Source organism: Euprymna scolopes, chromosome 38, assembly GCF_053919585.1.
Source record: "Euprymna scolopes isolate OS-2025 chromosome 38, ASM5391958v1, whole genome shotgun sequence".
NCBI classification, from domain to species: domain Eukaryota; kingdom Metazoa; phylum Mollusca; class Cephalopoda; order Sepiida; family Sepiolidae; genus Euprymna; species Euprymna scolopes.
In genome coordinates, this window is record NC_136519.1 from 48,304,366 (window position 1) to 48,316,378 (window position 12,013).

The following is a 12,013-nucleotide window of genomic DNA, read 5'->3' on the forward strand; positions in this document are numbered from 1 at the left end:
GTTAAGTGTTGAGACATGTGTATTGAGAAATGGGATATCAGGTATAGTTTAAGTTAATTTCAGGAAGCACAACGGTTTAAAAGAATGTCTCGCCAGCCAATAACTGATGCAGACAGTTTGTTCCATGCTCCAGCAATTCTGAACACGAAAAACCGTTTCCAAAAGTTATGGTAGCTATGGTGTTTTCTGACTGTTAAGTGTTGAGCCATTATACTGAACAAAGATGGCGGTAGTAAATCAAATTGGCGAATAATCAATGCAGTCACGATCTTTAAGTGTTGATTACTTCTTAATAATAAAGATGGAGGTGAAGAAGCTATGCAGTCACTATTTCGAGTGTTGACTAATTCTTAGTAACAAAGATGGCGGTGAAGAATCAATACAGTCATGATCTCGAGTATTGAGTAATTCTTAGTAACAAAGATGGCCATGAAAAATCAATGCAGTCAGGATCTCGAGTGTTGAGTAATTCTTAGTAACAAAGATAGCGGCGAAGAATCAATGCAGTCATGATCTCGAGTGTTGACTAATTCTTAGTAACAAAGATGGCGGCGAAGAATCAATTCAGTCACGATTCAGTCGTTTCAAGATAGGGGTTGACAGCGAACTGAATTGAATCCAAAATTCGATGTTTTTTATAATAAAGCTTGAAGCTTCTGATTGGTTGATTGTCCTGACCGTAAGTTATAAGTAAGATCGTCGGAATCATTGGAGTCATACCCTCATTGCCAATCAGAAACATTTTAAAAAAGCGAGATCACTGAGAGGATACAGTTGCAATGACTATACATATATATATATATATATATATAATATATATATATATATATATATATATATATATATATATATATATATATATATATATCTTAACTTTTAAGTGATCTAATATGAAATCACCAGGAGGTAATGGGTTAAACAAAATGTTTAAACCATTCACACTCATTTGGAAATTGTGTTAACAGTAAAATAACATATAGTAGCATGCTGCCCGGTATTACTGCACTTTGGCAAATACACCGATTTGCCGGTCGAAAAGGTGATGTGGATCCATACACTTTATTTCTCAATTACTTCTTACAAAAAATATTTTAAAAAAAGACCCGCATCTCTGCCAAATCAATCTAATTGGGGAGAGAAAAGGGAACATTGTAGTATAAAACGTATATGTACAACCAACAACAAAATGAACAACTCACTGTGGCAAATACACCGATTTGCCAATCAAAAAGAGAATTCCACTGAAGGAACGGAGAAAATCAACATGGCGGACATTGCTTGACATTCAATATCGTCTGTAATTAATTTAATGTGTTTGCCATGAATAGATTGTGTTTAAAAATACAATGAGCTTGTCTGCTTCTTATTAGAATATCCAAATGGTTCTGACATCCCATTCTCCGAACACAACACAAACGAATGGACGAACGATAGTGAATTAATAGGTCCAATACCTCCTTTGTCGGGGGTAATAAATTAAGAAGATCTGAAATTGCTTGTGAATGTTTGCAGATTACTACAGATACGGTATTTAAACATCTTAAGTTGTTTCATAAAATTTATGTTTATATAGTTAGGACTTATGCATTTATTTATTTCGATGATAATGTCTTGTTTTATGGTTACATCTTTCAAGTAGATTGATGGGGTGGGTGGAGGTTATTTTTATATGTGCATTGTTCTGTGAATATTGGATTTTTATTTTCAGAAATAATTCTGATTTGACATTTAGTAATGAGCATCGAATGATTCAAAATAAAAACTCAAATCAATAAATATAAAATATAAAGCTGCAGTCTATTTTTGCATAGATTAACATTACAAAGTGCATTGAATTGGGCGTTGCCAGCTTGCTTTCAAACATATCAACATTTATATGCGATTATTTTAACTGCACTTCTTGAACCCAATTCTAAGATGTGTTGAGTCAATTGTGTTTTCTGATAATTTTATTTCATAGGACACGTACATGAATAAAAATATATTCTTTATAAAAGAAAGCGACGGTAGTAGTACATTTGAGCCAAGCTAATCAAGAACCTTGATTCCAGTAAAGCAACTGGCCCTGACGGCATTCCAGTTATAGTGCTGAAAAAGCTCCAACTAGAACTTGCCCCCATACTTACAAAACTGTTTAAGCTTTGCCTTAAGGAGAAGTGCTTTCCAACACCCTGGAAAACCTTATCAGTATGCCCTGTATTTAAGAATTTAGGTGAAAAGTCATTTCCCTCTCAGTACAGACCAATAAATCTCCTGTGTGTCATGAGTAAGTTGTTGGAATCTATATTAAATAAAGAAGTGGTCAACCACCTCAACAGAAACAACCTTCTTAGTGACATGCAATATGGTTTCCGCTCTGCAAGATCTACAGCAGATGTGCTAATGGTTATACCACATAGGATTAGTGAGTCTCTTGACAAAGGTTTCCTTTCCAGGGCAATTGCTCTTGACATATCGAAGGCCTTCGATATGGTATGGCATAAGGGCCTACTTCACAAGATTTCCAGCTACAGTATTACTGTAAATGTTTTCTAAATTATTAAATCATTTCTGTCTGATAGATTCATGAAAGTAGTGGTTGATGGGCAGAAATCAGAGGCCCACAGTATTAATGCTGGAGTCCCCCAGGGGTCCATCCTGGGCCCAACTCTCTTCCTGATCTACATCAATGATCTCCCAAAACATATACTTAAATCATTTATCGACATCTATGCTGAGGACACGACCATCTATGGCAACACATCAAAAAATAATAAAAAATATATATATTACGGCATAATGGCGTTTACACACCGGTTCTCTAAAAATCATTGAACTTAAGCAACGTTTAGTCTGTTTAGTACCAGAAGGGTGACCATTTGAGAATTCTAGGTGCTGTATGTATCTGCTCTCCGCTTATCTCGGCATTTGTTTCCCGACATCTTGAACATACACTTCACTTGCCACTGGTGTTTAACAATGTTGACTCAGAAGAGGTGTGGTTGGAGACTGCGCACCTCCTGTCACAAAAATTTCACATGCAGGCGCCCATTTGTGGGTATCCATAGTCTGTGAAAGACTAAAGCAGCCCTTTATATATATATATATATATATATATATATATATATATATATATATATATACTGCTAGTATATATATATATATATATACTGCTAGTATATATATATATATATATATATATATACTGCTAGTATATATATATATATATATATACTGCTAGTATATATATATATATATATATATATATATATATACTGCTAGTATATATATATATATATATACTGCTAGTATATATATATATATACTGCTAGTATATATATATATATACTGCTAGTATATATATATATATATACTGCTAGTATATATATATATATATACTGCTAGTATATATATATATATATATATATATATATATATATATATATACTGCTAGTATATATATATATATACTGCTAGTATATATATATATATATATATATATACTGCTAGTATATATATATATATATATATATACTGCTAGTATATATATATATATATATATATATACTGCTAGTATATATATATATATATATATATATACTGCTAGTATATATATATATATATATTGCTAGTATATATATATATATATATATATATTGCTAGTATATATATATATGTATATATATTGCTAGTATATATATATATATATATATATACTGCTAGTATATATATATATATATATATATATTGCAAGTATATATATATATATATATATATATATATATATATATTGCTAGTATATATATATATATATATATTGCTAGTATATATATATATATACTGCTAGTATATATATATATATATATATATATATATATATACTGCTAGTATATATATATATATACTGCTAGTATATATATATATATATACTGCTAGTATATATATATATATATATATATATACTGCTAGTATATATATATATATATATACTGCTAGTATATATATATATATACTGCTAGTATATATATATATACTGCTAGTATATATATATATATACTGCTAGTATATATATATATATACTGCTAGTATATACATATATATATATACTGCTAGTATATACATATATATATATATATACTGCTAGTATATATATATATATATATATATATATACTGCTAGTATATACATATATATATATACTGCTAGTATATACATATATATATATATATATACTGCTAGTATATATATATATATATATATATACTGCTAGTATATATATATATATATATATATATATATACTGCTAGTATATATATATATATATATACTGCTAGTATATATATATACTGCTAGTATATATATATATATATATATATATATATACTGCTAGTATATATATACTGCTAGTATATATATATATATATATATATATATATATATATATATATATATATATACTGCTAGTATATATATATATATATATATATATACTGCTAGTATATATATATATATACTGCTAGTATATATATATACTGCTAGTATATATATATATATACTGCTAGTATATATATATACTGCTAGTATATATATATATATATATATATACTGCTAGTATATATATATACTGCTAGTATATATATATATATATATATATATATACTGCTAGTATATATATATATATATACTGCTAGTATATATATATACTGCTAGTATATATATATATATATATATATATATATATATACTGCTAGTATATATATATACTGCTAGTATATATATATATATATATATATATATATATATACTGCTAGTATATATATATATACTGCTAGTATATATATATATACTGCTAGTATATATATATATACTGCTAGTATATATATATATACTGCTAGTATATATATATATATATACTGCTAGTATATATATATTATATATATATATACTGCTAGTATATATATATATATTATATATATATATATATACTGCTAGTATATATATATATTATATATATATATACTGCTAGTATATATATATATATATTATATATATATATACTGCTAGTATATATATATATATATATATATATATATATATATATATATATTATATATATATACTGCTAGTATATATATATATATATATGTATATATATTATATATATATACTGCTAGTATATATATATATATATATATGTATATATATATATATATATATACATATATACATACACACATATATACTAGCAGGCGGTCTGGTATTTTCTTGCCCTAAACTATGCTTAGATCATATTATACACTAGCAGGGAGATCTAGGGTTGTCCGGGATTAAATGACGATCAAAAATGTTCCATACTCCCATACTTTTATTGTCATCAAAAAATGAAATTGCCCATTTTTCAATCTAATTGATTGATTGATTGATTGCTCTATTTAGGAACCTACCCCCAAATGTTGCCCAGCAGTGACTTAGTTCACACAGCATTGTAAACTACATAAAACTTTAGAGAATCCACTATTGGTTTTATAAAATTATCTTTTAATAATGGCTTCATGTAAAATTAATAATGCAGAAGTCAAGTATCATGGTTCAATTATGCTCTAAACAGAAAGATTTATTTTGAATGTGCTGCCGTCTTATCAAAGAACCAACTGTTGATTTTATGAAAATATTTTTACTTCACTTGAATTAAAGTTTTACATTAAAAAAATAATTTATTGTCCTGTTTAAATTTCATGGATTAAGATAGCTATGTTTTAGTCTTCCAAAAATCCAAAATATGTTCAAATTTAAAAAAAATCATAACTAACTTTTTTGGATTATCGGAATCGGAAAAATGTGTGCCCATCTTCTGATGCCTAAAACGACTACTTTAATCATCTTTTTTTTTTTTTATTATTTTGCTTTAAACAAAATCTTCCATCGCTGGTAAAAATAAAAAATAATAAATATTTATTGATTTTAGCTTCTAATAAAACTAAAATCTGTAGATCATCCCCAACAAATTTGGTTTTATATTTGAGAAAATACATGCAATTTAACGTTTTTATGGTAATTGGGACAAAATAATCTTTTTATAGTCGAATATTTAGAGATTTATAAAGAATCGGAATCGTTAACTGTATCGGAATTGGGAAAATATTGGCATCGTCTCATCACTAATACACACACACACACACACATATATATATATATACACACATGCATACACAAGTGAATTCTGTGCGCATTTGTAAAAGAGAAATTTTTTTAACAGAAAAGTTTGATCATTACTTTGACCTTCAATTTGACTAATCAACATTTCCTTTTATGCGAATATGGAGAAAGCCACGCCTATTTAACTAAAGACAAGAAATAAGAGACATTCCTTGAGATGGACACAAAAATATTTTGAGAAAAACAGAATTATCTATATATCTAAACTTTCATAGCTTAAAGGGAAATAACTCATAGGTCAAATGAAAACCTACTTCCGTTTCTAAACACAGCTGATTTTGGTTTTAATAATAATTAAAAATAAATTAAATATAATTTAAATAAATCAACTTTATAGAATGTTTCTAAATAAATATTTTCACCGTTTATTACTGTAGATTACTATTTATCTATATATTAATATGATAGCATGCGAGTAATTTTCTGTGTCACACTTACATCCAGGTTGTTTAATTATTATGTACCTCCATTTCTTGAAATAAATAATTTAACTAAGAATTCTCCATAAGTTTGGGATTCAGTTTCGATTCAAGCTGATGAAACCAAGTCAGAGAGATAAATTTTGTATTTTTGAAATCGCAACTTTATAATATATAAAAAATGATAAAACATTAACTCTATAATAATATATACGAAATCTGCAAGAATTAAAACATCATATTTAAGCGTATTTTACGACCTAGCTACGCTGGGCATCCCTGATAGCTTAGATAAATACTTTTGCAATTTTAACAAAATAGCTACAATAATATCAGAGCGTCTCCATTTACACTGAATATCTACAGAATGACATTAATATATTACATATGAATCAGTCCCCCTGTGGAATTTCCACAGGTCCTGCTAGTATATATAATTATTGGTTCTTATATTGTGTTTTATTCTATACTAGGTTTGCTTAGTAGGTGATTGTCACCCAGCATATGCACTGCTTCTTGGATTAGTCTTGCTCTCCACAGTTTTTCTTTGTCTATAATTTTTACTTTGTCGCATAAGAGTAGATAATTTTTTTTCCTTTCTCTCCATATGTGGGCAATCCTCATCTAAGAAATTCAGAAACATAAATACCAATTTTGTTATGTATTTTTCAAGTTTTAGCTGGACATACAGACACTTGGTCTTTATATATATTACTAGCCTGGGTGCCGGACGTTGCCTGGGTGTTTGTAGGTGTGTGCTGAGCAAAAAAAAAAAAAAAAGAAAAGAAAAAAAAGAAAGTTGTAGTAGGCAGGCAGGCTCGAGCCTGTGACCGGAAAAGAAAGTGGAGGTGTGTGTAAGGGTATTGGTTGAGCAAAAAAAAAAAAAAAAAAGAAAAAAAAAAGGAAAATCGTGAGTGGAAAAAAAAATAGGAGTAGTAAGCAGGCTGGAACTGGTAACACTCCAGAGGAAAAAGAGGTGAAAAAAAAAAAGCAAAAAAAAAAAAAGTCTTACTGATGTGCCTACCGCGGTTGTGACGTCACAGCCGGTCGAAATAACGCTTTTTATGCGATGTCGTGGATGCGAGGGTTAATGACTTGCAAAAAATGTCAGCGAAAAAACTGTCCGTGTAGAAAACTGCTCAATTGAGGGTAAAGGAATGAATGTTTTTGGCCAATTTTTCGATATTTGTCATCGGAAGGGCCGAGCTTCAAAATGATACTGATCTCGTGAAAATCCGTGGCCTCTGCCGAAAGTTTTAGGCATACATACATTTAAACAGACAGGCGAGATTTATATTATAGATTATATTCATTTATATATTTAGATTATTACTGCTATAAATACATTCTTTTGTTCTCTTAATGAATTTTCTATATTCTATTTTTCTACGCACGCACGTATGTGCACCAATAAATGTTTTACATTAAAATACTGTCTGAACTATATTCTAGTCTTCACTTATAGATTTCGTAGTCATGGGACGATTCCAACATGTTTCCCGATTCTGATACAATGATTGATTCCGATTCTTTTTAAAATTTCTAAATAGTAAGTTAGAAAGCTGTTTTTTTTTTATCTTTGGATTACCATAAAACGTGCATATATTTTTGCAAGCATAAAAATACACTTGTAGTATCGGATCTATCGATTTTAGTTTTGCTTATAGTTGTTGGGGAGTTGCATAAATCCCCTGAAACAAATAAATAAAAAGAAATAGACTACCAAATAATGTAAAATAAACTTTTGTTTATTTTCGTTAAAAGAAAAGAAATTACTTTTTTAATGTACGCAAAGGTGGTAGTCTGTATGAAAGAAGGAAGTGAAGACTTAAGAGTGTGAGAGAAAGACTCCGACTACCTGTTGTGGCGAAATGAGAGAAAGCGAGAGTCAAGCAATGCTCTTTGACGTGCGAGAAAAGCTGTCATTTCAGCTACTGAATTCGCTCGGCGAGCGTTCGACTTGCGACTTGTCTTTCTGCTGGTGCCTGATGTCCGTCTCTGACGAGAGAAGTTCTTCTTGCCTTTTATATTTCTTTAGAGGTTCCCAGAGGCTTGCAAAAAATAAGTTTTTTTTTTTTTAAATCGAACCCTGATTGGTAAAAAAATCCATATTTTTGACGAAAAAAAAAAAAAAAAAGAAGTGCTTTCAACTACGTCTGCCATTTTTCAAGCGTCCTGTTTTTTGACCCAAGAGGTTTGGTGTGGGTGAATGTTGTAATTTCCGCGCAAATGAATTTATAAATTTTAATGTGTGTGCATCTTAGAAAAATAAAATAAGAAGCAGCACATGGTTTAATATCAATAAATATATTTCATTTTATCATAACTATCAACAATGTGAAATTAAGTTAAAAATAAACAAATAAAAAAAAATTTAAGTTATAAAAAAATCCCCCCAAAAAACAAAAAACAAAAAACAAACAAAAGGAAACAATCATTTTTGGGATCAGAAAAAATGCACAACTTTTTCCGATACTTAGTTTGAATGTTCTGATTTTCCCGATTCCTATAATTGTTTCAACACTAATATTTTGTGTCTAATTTTGAACGGCAATCTGGAATAAAGTGGAAGACTACACGTGAATTAGGTCACGATATTCTGCAAAACGAGATTTGATTTTGCCAGCTTCCAACGGTTGATATTCCAGATTCTGCCTCCATAATCTCCTTGCGAGCGCCGCCATGGAGAGTTCATTTCCTTCCTTGCATGCTATTAATCATCTTAGCTAAAGGCTTAGATCTACAGCTGCACGATGTGTGTGTGTGTGTGTGTGTGGGGGGGTGTTACAGGAACAGATCTGTCACCAAATTCTTTATACGTTATTACATTGAAAGAAAAATCGTTTGCAGAATGTTGTTTACGCTATTACTGTATTGAGGACAGAATAATTGAACAGTTGCAGAAGCATATAATCTTGAACATTCTTAGGAAACTCTCTCTCTCTCTCTCTCTCTCTCTCTCTCTCTCTCTCTCTCAATATATCTCTACTATCATATAAAAGTTACTTTATGTGTGTTAGTTCCTTCCTCACAGGTTCTGAAACGGCTGAGCTTATCTTTTTGCCAATTTCACACAAAGCTAATTTATATGTCTGGCAGTGTTCTTAGATATGCTTTATACAGAAATCAATTCGATACATATAGAAAATCGAAAAAAAGAATAATTTTACAGGGGAATATTTTACGTTACACCGACAAGGGAGATAATAAAATTTCAGTAAATAATTTCTTCTTAAAAAAAAAAAGATTTATTATAATCTGGGCATAAAGCTTAGTGGTAGAGCATTCAACTACAGATCGTATGGTCTCCTGTTCAAGCCCGAGTATACCTTACCATTTTATTTTTTATTTTTTCTTATTAATGGGGTCAGTTTATGATAAAAAGAAGAGGTACCATTTAAAATCTTCGTTTTCATATTTTTAAACTAAACATTAATCAGAAGTGATTTTTCCAGAGCATTCATCATTAAACCCAAATATCAGCTGACGTGATATCGTAAACAAACACATACGGAATTTGATGAACAACATTATCATTATTATTTAATTCCTCGTAATATATAATTATCAATAGAGGATTAATTCCATAATAGGCAATGTACGATTGGGCAACGCCAGGCTGCCAGCTAGTATATATATATATATATATATATATATATAGTAAGTTATAAAATATATACGGCGATTAAGCCATATATATTTTATAACTTACTACCTAGCTCTACCTACGTATTGAGCACTGTTGAAGTAAATACTTAAAGTTCACGGATAAATCTATACTTTTGTATATTAATTTATGTGATTAAATGAAGTAGTCATATATATATATATATGAACACATAGCTACTACGTTATGCATGCATATTTGTAATGCTGTCGTTCCACCCTCATCTGGCAAATTTCATTTTTCTTAATTTTCACTTTTGTATCGACTTTCCCAGGCTAAAACCCAAGTATATATTTAAATACCTTATATATGAAGTTTCATGTCTGTAGACTAAAAATTCTAGGAGGAGTTTGGTAGGCAAATTTTTTTTTTTTAAATTATATACGAATACATAAATATATATGGAAAGAGTTTTGTGTTTATGATAACCTTTTTATGCAAATATTATGCAAGTATAAATCATGTAGAATATCTGCATGAATATAATTGCATGTAATAGTTAACTAAAGATGATCATCTCATAAGAAAACCGAAAAAACTAATAGGGAATTAATTAAAATGAATGCTCAAAAGAATATGCATTTTAGCTAGATCATTTTCTAGTGAATGCAATTTCACGACCCATATATAACAAAATTGTATTTTTTTTTAATAAATAGAAAAAAGGGATTTTAATATGAATATCAATACACAAAAACCCCAAATTCATAGAAGTATAGATATATATATATATATATATAATTATTAGTATAGTAATTTTTTAAAAATAGCTTTAGACACTAGTGCTTCATACTTTCAGGAATCATCAGTGAATGGAATTACCATTACAGCTGGTTGGGAGATTCGAACCCGGCCACGAAGCCATTTCTGACTCCATAAGCAAGGAACCAACTATACGGCCAATGTTAGCCGCGAGAAATTAAGTTGAAATTTATAAATTTATTATTAAATGTCGAGACGTTCATCCAGAGTGATCTAATGATTATAACAGCATAATATGCATATGTGAGCTTATATTTCAACTTTAAATTGTTCAACAATAAGAACCGAGTTCTTAAAGGGACTGACATATTTATATATATATATATATATATATATATATATATATATATATATAAACAAGTAGTTAATAAAACATGTTAAAAAACACTTAGAAAAAGAGTTAAAAACATATTTAATTTTAAAAAGGAAGCACTAAATAAGTGGATAGTCCTTAATCCGTGGAGTTTCGAAGAAATACTTTCCTTCTCATCAGAGGGTAGGATATAGCAAAATGCGGTATCGGATTTTGCTTGCAAAAGTATTTAATGAAGCTACAAGTAAGTCATAGATCTTACTTGATAACAAAAAGTGAAGCGGAGGGAATAGGGTGAAGAAAAATGTGATTTCATGTGAATGGATAGAATCCAAATATGTAGGATCCAAATATGTAGAATCCAAAAAAGTTTGTTAAATTTCCATTCGCACAAGTAAAATCCAAGGGAATCGCATAATTGGAAGATGGTCCAAAGTAATCCAAAAGGCAGAAATCCATAGAATAATTCACAAATAGGTACAAGGAAAAAGGAATGAATTCCAATAATATTATTAAAAGAAAGATAAGATGTGCGTAAAAAAAGAAGAAATGGAAGAAATATAAAACTCAACTGTCGAAGCAGGGCTAAATTAAGAAAATATATAATATATATTTGTGGCATAATCGCGTTTGATGCACCAGTTCCTGTCAGATTAC

The 12,013-nt window shown here is 29.0% G+C and overlaps 1 protein-coding gene across 1 annotated transcript in view; it reads left to right on the top strand.

The window, feature by feature from the left end:
• The window catches only part of LOC145263137 (diacylglycerol kinase zeta-like), a 1,403,365-nt gene that overhangs the window by 1,145,076 nt on the left and 246,276 nt on the right, over positions 1-12,013 (top strand). The gene's annotated exons all lie outside the window — the stretch shown is intronic.